The sequence below is a fragment of the Nicotiana sylvestris genome, chromosome 8 (genome assembly GCF_000393655.2).
Source record: "Nicotiana sylvestris chromosome 8, ASM39365v2, whole genome shotgun sequence".
Classification (NCBI taxonomy): domain Eukaryota; kingdom Viridiplantae; phylum Streptophyta; class Magnoliopsida; order Solanales; family Solanaceae; genus Nicotiana; species Nicotiana sylvestris.
This window is the reverse complement of record NC_091064.1, coordinates 26,325,469-26,333,210: the sequence shown is the minus strand read 5'-3', so window position 1 is coordinate 26,333,210 and position 7,742 is coordinate 26,325,469.

Below are 7,742 nucleotides of genomic sequence, written 5' to 3'. Positions count from 1 at the left end.
TTGGTAATTTATTACTCCCTATGTTTCTTATCCTTCTAAAACACTTGGATACAATATTAGCAGTGCCACTGATTATAAAAACAGACTCAACTTTCCATTACATTGGTTGGAACTATGAACTTTTGGAACTGGCTTTGGTTCAGCTTAACATAGGATCCGAGGGAAAAAGTCTTAGTTCTTTTAAATTTTTTTATGTTCTTATTATTGTCTTTTTTGCGTTGAAATTCAAATTATTTAAATCTTGACAACAATGTTTTATTGAATAATTACTGTATATAAAGTATAAAGTTCCAATTATAGGCTCTTTTGTGTAACTTTAAAATTAATCAATGTCATTATCATGGTATGTGATATATTCATCTCTTATTTCACTTTAAAGAATTAAACAAGTAACCCCGGACTAACTTAGAAAGAAAGATGTTTAATCTTTTTTCTTCTAGACTGACAAGACAAAAGTTTTAAGGTTAAAAAGTAAAGTAAATTTAAATTCATAAAAATGACAAAAGTTATGAAATACTAATAATGTTACTTTCATGGTGTCAAGTACTTTCATGGGGTCAAATACAGTCAAACTTCTCTATAACAATCATTGTTTATAACAACATTTCAATATAATGGCTAAGTTTATTTTGGAATAGATTTTCACGTTATCTTATATTATATGTTCTCTATAGCATTTCTTTATAGCTATCAAAATATCACATATGTCGGAACAAACAACATTGTATAGAGAAGCTTGACTGTATAATCATTTAAAATAAAAATATTGTATAAATTGAAATGAAGAAGCACTGTTCTATTGTCAATTTGGTCTGGACCACATGATTTTTTTTTTTTTTGGTGAAAAAGATAGTTATATATATTATAGCTAAGCTCGTAGAAGAGAGTCGTTTACAAGATGCATCACAGACATCATATTTACATTAGTAGTAGTTGGTACTAAGGTCCCTGTATAGAAACCAATACTAGAAACTAAACTAGAACTAGGGCACACATTACTATAGTTACCTAGTACAGTACTAGTAGAAGAGTTAGTATTACACAAAACTGACTGACGTTTAATCATCCTTCGTCTAAGCATCCCTGCTTGATCTTGTTCATGTAAAGTTGAAGCAAAAGGTGGTGGACTTTCAAAAATGAGACAGACCTCCTTTGCATGCAGAGCTCCATAGTTGGCCAAACAGTCTGCCACACTATTTTGCTCCCTGTAGATGTTGTGGAGAGGGGGGCTATCCAGCTATAGGAGTAATAACCTGCAATTATTAAGGATATTAGTGTATTGTATTGTAGCGCTAGTAAACATACCTAGTAAGGCTTGTGCATCTGTCTCAATGACGAGTGGTGTGAGTTTCTTTTGCACAACAATTTTCAAGCCCATGAGCAAAGCAAGACGTTATGTCTGGATAGGTATCCCATGTATTGCTTTCCCTGCAAATCCTACGATCCAATCTCCTAGGTGATTATGGAAAATACCACTAATACCATAGGTATTTTGTTGGAATGAGCAAGAACCATCAATGTTAAGCTTGTAAACGGATTTGTTTGGGGGGTGCCATTTGATATAAAGAGGTATTAGAGTGTGAGTTTTTGATGTTGGGTTTGTGAGGTAATAAAATTCCGCAGCGTTTTTTTAGAATAATAGAAATATTTAAAAGAGTTTTCTTATGATCTAATGTATTTTTATTACGAATAAGCCAAAGCTCCCATAAAGCAAAAGGTATAAGGGCGATGTTGGGGAGTGTATAATGTTTGTATGTTGATTGCTGATGTATAAAATGGTGTAACCAAGTTATAGTAGCATTGTGAAATAGAAGCGAGTTTGCATTAATGGTTGACCTCTTAAGCTTTGCCCACAGTTGTACAACAATATGACATTCTAGGAAGAGATGTTGTAATGTTTCAGGAGCCATATGGCACTGTGAACAAATGGTGGAATTAAGAATACCTAGTCGTGTGAGATATGCATTTGTTCGAAGGCGATCATGACAAAGTAACCATAAAAAGAAAGAAACTTTCGGAGGAATATGCAAGTGCCAGATCCATTTAAAATCATAAGTAGGATCAGTAGTTGTAGGAGTTTTATTATTGATGATAGCATTATACATTAATTTGACTGAAAATATGCCATTATGTGTGAGAGCCCAAAATATTTGATCACAACTATAGAGGCAAAGGGCATATAAATATCAGTGATGGCATTTTGTAAGTGAGGAGGTAAACAAATAGGTAACGTATTGAAATGCCATTGATGATTGTAATAGTAGTGTGAAACTATTTTGGTATCCTCATATTGTGGAAGGGGTCCATATATGCAATTACGAATTAAAGTATTCTGACTAATCCACGGATCATTCCAGAATTTGACATGATGTCCCGAGGTTAGGTTCCATTTATATCCTAAACCACAGTATGACCAACCTTGTAGAATATTACACCAACTCATTGAAACTTGTTTTTAGTGGAATGAGAAGGTCTTTTGTAGTTATGCAGTAAAGCCTGTACCCATAGTTGATTAGGGTTCTGAAATAGCCGCCAAGCAAGGCTTGCATATAAAGCCTGATTTTTGATAGAGAGGTTATGTATGCGTAGTCCTCTTTGAGCTAAAGGTTGTGTAATGGTAGCCTACTTTATTAAATGGAGTTTTTTCTTTTGTGGAGTTGTTCCCCAAAGAAAATTACGTTGATAACGGTTGAGATAGGAAATTATGTACGAAGGAATTTTAATGTATTTCATAAGATGATTAAGAAGATGGTTTAAAGTGGAACGAATTAGAGTAGTCCTGCCTGCTTTTGATAAGAAACTGGTTTTCCATCCTGCTAATTTATTCTTAAAATTATCAAGAAGAAATTGATAATCTTGCTTAGTAGGCTTCTTAGTAAAAATGGGAAAGCCTAAGTATTTTCCAAAGTTTTTCCCTTCATTCATCTTGAAAAGTTGTAGAACAGTATCTCTTATATTAGGATAACAACTATTGGAAATGAAAATTTTAGATTTTTCAAAATTTATAGTTTGTCCTGAGTGGTATGTAAAGTGAGCAATGGTATTAACAATGAATTGACATGACTTATCATTTATTTTAGAAGTGAGAATAATATCATCAGCAAAGAATAAATGGGATAACTGAGGCCCCTTATTCCCCATTGAGATTGGAATCCAATTATGATAATCCACTGATGCATTTATTTTCTTGAAAGCATTTTCAAGCATAGAATAAATAAGTAAGGTGATAAAGGATCTCCTTGTCGGATACGCCTCGTTGGTGTGAAGTATTCAGTAAGGTTGCCACTTATTAAAATAGAGTTTGTACTAGTTGTTATACAAGACATAATGAGTTGGATAAAAAAGGGTGGGAAATTAAGGGTGAGTAAGGTATTATAAATAAACGACCACTCTAATTTATCAAAAGCTTTTTCCAGGTCCAGTTTCAAGAGCATGTTTAATTACCCTTCATCTTTTTAAAATTGGTAATCAATTCTTGTACAATGATAACATTATCAGCTGCTCTTTTATTTTTCTGGAAACTCGATTGAGTTGGATAAATAATATCTCCAAAATAGGTTTTAGTCTATTTACAATAACCTTTGTAATAATTTTATAGATCGTATTACAAAGGCTAATAGATCGGAAATGTGATATTGTAGATGCTGTTTTATGCTTAGTATTAAACAAATGAAGGTTGTGTTGATAGCAGAATCAATCTTGTGTTCGTAAAAAACTTTGTGACAAAAGTTTTTAACAGAGTTACCAATTATGTGCCAATAGTTTTGATAAAATAGTGGATGAAGTTCATCTGGTCTTGGTGCTTTTAGAGGTTTAAAGGAATTAATAGCATTGATAATTTCACAGTCTTGCAAAGGATTAGTTAAAGCTGCTTGATCAATGATTGTTAAAATATTGCAAGGTTGTAAATGATTACTTGTGGTAGAACTGACTTGTTGTGTTGTAAAAAGATGTTGATAATAATAAGTAATATGATCCCTAAGTAATATGATCCCTAATATAATAAGGATTTGTAATCCAATTTCCCCCTTGGTCTTGAAGGGTAGTAATATGATTATGTCTTCTACGATTTAAAGTGCTAAGTTGGAAAAACTTTGTATTTGCGTCTCCATCATTTAACCAATCAATACGAGACTTTAATTTCCAAAATCCTCCTCAAGTCTAAGGATTTTATTAAATTCCATATTTAAAGTATATTCCAGATTATAAAAAAAATACTAGTTGGGTAATGTATAGAGGATTGAATACGGTGAAATAAATTACCAAAAGCAGATTTATTCCACTCTTGTACTGTAGTAGTAAAATTACTAATGGCAGGTAGCAAATATACATTTTCAAGCCATGCTTGTTGAACTACAGTTGTAAACGTAGGGTGTGTAGTCCAAATAGTTTCAAACCTAAAGATTTTTTTACGAGGTAAAGGACTGTGTTGAAGTTCTAATTTTATAGGACAATGGTCTGAATGTGTGCGAGTAAGATATGTAACTAGTGCATCAGGGTATTGTTTAAGCCAATCATAATTAGCCGTAATACGATCAATACGTTCAAGCATATTATAGCTATTATGCCTACCATTTGTTCAGGTATAACGACCGCCTTTGTATCCTAAATCCGTTAATCGTGAATAATTTAGACAGTCTAATAATTTGTTAGCTCTAGAATTATTAATAGATAAACCACCAAATTTATCATTTGCATGCAATATCTAATTAAAATCACCACCTAGTAACCAAGGACCCTTATAATGATCATATACATGCATTATATTTTTCCATAATGATTGTCTAGTTGCTAAGTCAGTACTAGCATAGATGGCAGTAAACAAAAAAGTAAATGGAAAGGGCAGCACCTGAATATGACAATGGATTTCCTTAGAGGTAATGGCCACTTGTTCCACATGAATCGCATCTGAAAGCCATAAAAGAGCAATTCTTCCTGACTGTCCAATGGCAGCAACTTCAATTAAGCCATTAAAATTAAAATCCTCCTTAACCGTTTGATGGATTTGGCAGTGAGTTTCCGACAAAACAACCAATGATGGTCTATTGTAGTCCAGTAAGGAACGAAAGTTTCTTCTAAAATAATCTGACTGAGCACCCCGACAATTCCAAATAATAAAATTCATATAGCTAAGGGTGTCAGATTTTGGACTGGTCCTGTGATTCCTGTGGCTGCTTGACTGCCCCGATCGAATTAGAAACATGGGAAGTAGAAGCATGGCATACTTCCCCACGTCTAGATTTGTAGTTGTCCTTAGTCTGAATGATGCCTTGAGTAGATTCGGAGGGCACCTTATGTATATCTTTCTTTCATACTCCTCCTTCTGGACAAAGACCCTGATTCCGTCGAGACATGAGTGAATTGGTCGTGTTTCTCTGTTGTAAACGATTGCTGCTTCTAGTTCTGCCTGAAAGTTGATGTCTTGTTCTACTGGATTGGGAACATGGGGTGGTGAGTTCGTTGGTGATGGAGTTGGAGTTGGAGTTGGAGGAGTTAGTGGTTCTAGTGGAATATTTGTTGGTGGAGTCGTGTAGGGTTAGATCCATGGTGTGGCAGGAGTGGGTGGCGGATAAAATGGCATGTGGAGAAGATGTGGGTGGAGATGTAAGGGATCCCAATATGGTGTTGGTAGAGGAATTGGTTGATAAGGAGCAAGGTATGGTGCTTGCATCATGGACCAATGGTATCTCGTATAAATCTCCATTCCTAACTGCATGTCTTCCGCTACGATCTGTGCTAGGTCCCGTGGATGGTTTATTAGAATTGTCACCTCTTGGTGATTCACCTCCATCGTGAAGGTTAAGGCATGATTCTGTAAGCCTATCGCTAGCCACGAAGTGAGTTGTGTTGGTGCATGTGGGGTTTGTGCTATGTAAATGATAGTGTTGGGTTCCATTATCAGTTGTGGTGGAGGGTGGGAGAATGGAGTGAGTAAAGGGTTGTGGTGGAGACGATGAGGTGTTTGTCTGGGTGTATTTTGTGGTCTGCGAAGGTAAGTTAGATTTGGTGAAAACATTTTCTGTATTGATGGATTGAGATGGTGGTGTAATTGTAGTGTTGGAATTAGTGGTATGAAGAAGGTTCGGATTTGAGTAAACTGTAGATTGAGTTGATTGTATGGTAGGTTTGGGGGTTTGAATGACTGATTTGTTGGTTGTGTGTTGAAGTGGTTTGAAGGGGTGGAGAGCTCATCATACCCTAGTTGCATGGAAGGTATAGGGTTAGTCATTGGTGTTGGTAAACCGGCGGTGGGGTGATTGGGTAGAGAATGTATTAGGTTTTCTTGGGGTGAGGAGTAATGAGTGTTTGGACCAAGGAATGTGGTTTGCATGTGGGAGAGCCTATCGTGTCTATTTGCATGGCTTGGCATTGGCTCCTTTTGTGATTGGGCCGACTGGAAAGCCACTTGATTGGAGATTAAGTGTGATGACCCAAAATGTCATCTTTAAATTAAATAATCATTTCAGTGTTTTAAGAACTTGAAAAGAGCTATCAATAATTTCTCAACTTGCGTGCGCAGTTCGTATAATTTTCTGGAAGGTTTTTGTATGAAAAATGGATTAAATTATGAATTAGAGGTTTAAAACTCAACTAAGTTGACTTCGGTCAATATTTTGAGCAAACGAACCCGGATCCAAGATTTGACGGTCCCAGGAGGTCCGTAGGAAAATATGGGACTAGGGCGTATGCCCGGAATCGAATTTCGAGGTCTCAGGCTTGAGAAATGAATTTTTGAGTAAAATTATTTTCTGAAAATATTTAAGGAAAATGGAAATAAAATTTGATTAGAAAGTGATGGTATCGGGCCCGTATTTTGGTTCCGGTGTCCGGTACAGGTCTTATATATGGTTTAAGCACTTTCTGTAAAGTTTAGTTGAAAACGGACGTCGTTTGACGTGTTTCAGACTCAAAATGGAAAAATTGATGTTTTATAAAATTTGAAAGAATTCTTGGATTTTAAAGCTTAATTCGTGGTATATGATGTTAGTTTGGCGATTTGATCGCACGATTAAGTTTGTAGGATGTTGTTGAGTTAGTGCATGTGTTTGGTTAGGAGCCCCGATGGCTCGGGAGTGTTTCAGAGGTGTCTCGGAGTGATTTCGGATGAACAGTAAAACGCATGAATAGTGCCCCCGAAAATTCTGGGCAGTTAAAGGACGAACAACACGTCTTTTTTTCATTTTTTTGAATTTCAAACTCGGATTATGGGCGATTTTGAGGTGTTCTTCACGATTTCAACTCTAGTAAGTGTCCATACTCGAAAGTATTTATATTACATAAATCCATGGTTATTTTCATCATTTAATTCGGATTTAAATGGAAGAAATCAAGATTTTTGCAAAATTTTCCAAAAATGAAAATTTTAGATTTGGAGGTCGAGTTGTTATCGGAATTTGATAAAATTTGTATGGGTGAACTCGTGGTTGAATGGGTTATCGGATTTTGTAAGTTTCGTCGGAATTCGAGACGTGGGCCCCACGAGCGATTTTGAGTTAAATTTCGGATTTTGTTGGAAAATTAGTATTTTCATATGGAATTAATTCGTACGATTTATATTGAGTATATTGAATTATTATGACCAGTTTTGAAGCTTCGAATGAATTCGCGAGGCAAAGGCTTGTTGGAATTTTAAATTGGTTGCAAAGCGAGGTAAGTGTTTGGTCTAACCTTAGCTTGAGGGATTAGGAGTTGTGTCTTAATTGCTACATGTTAATTGTAGAGTACGACGTATAGGCATGGTG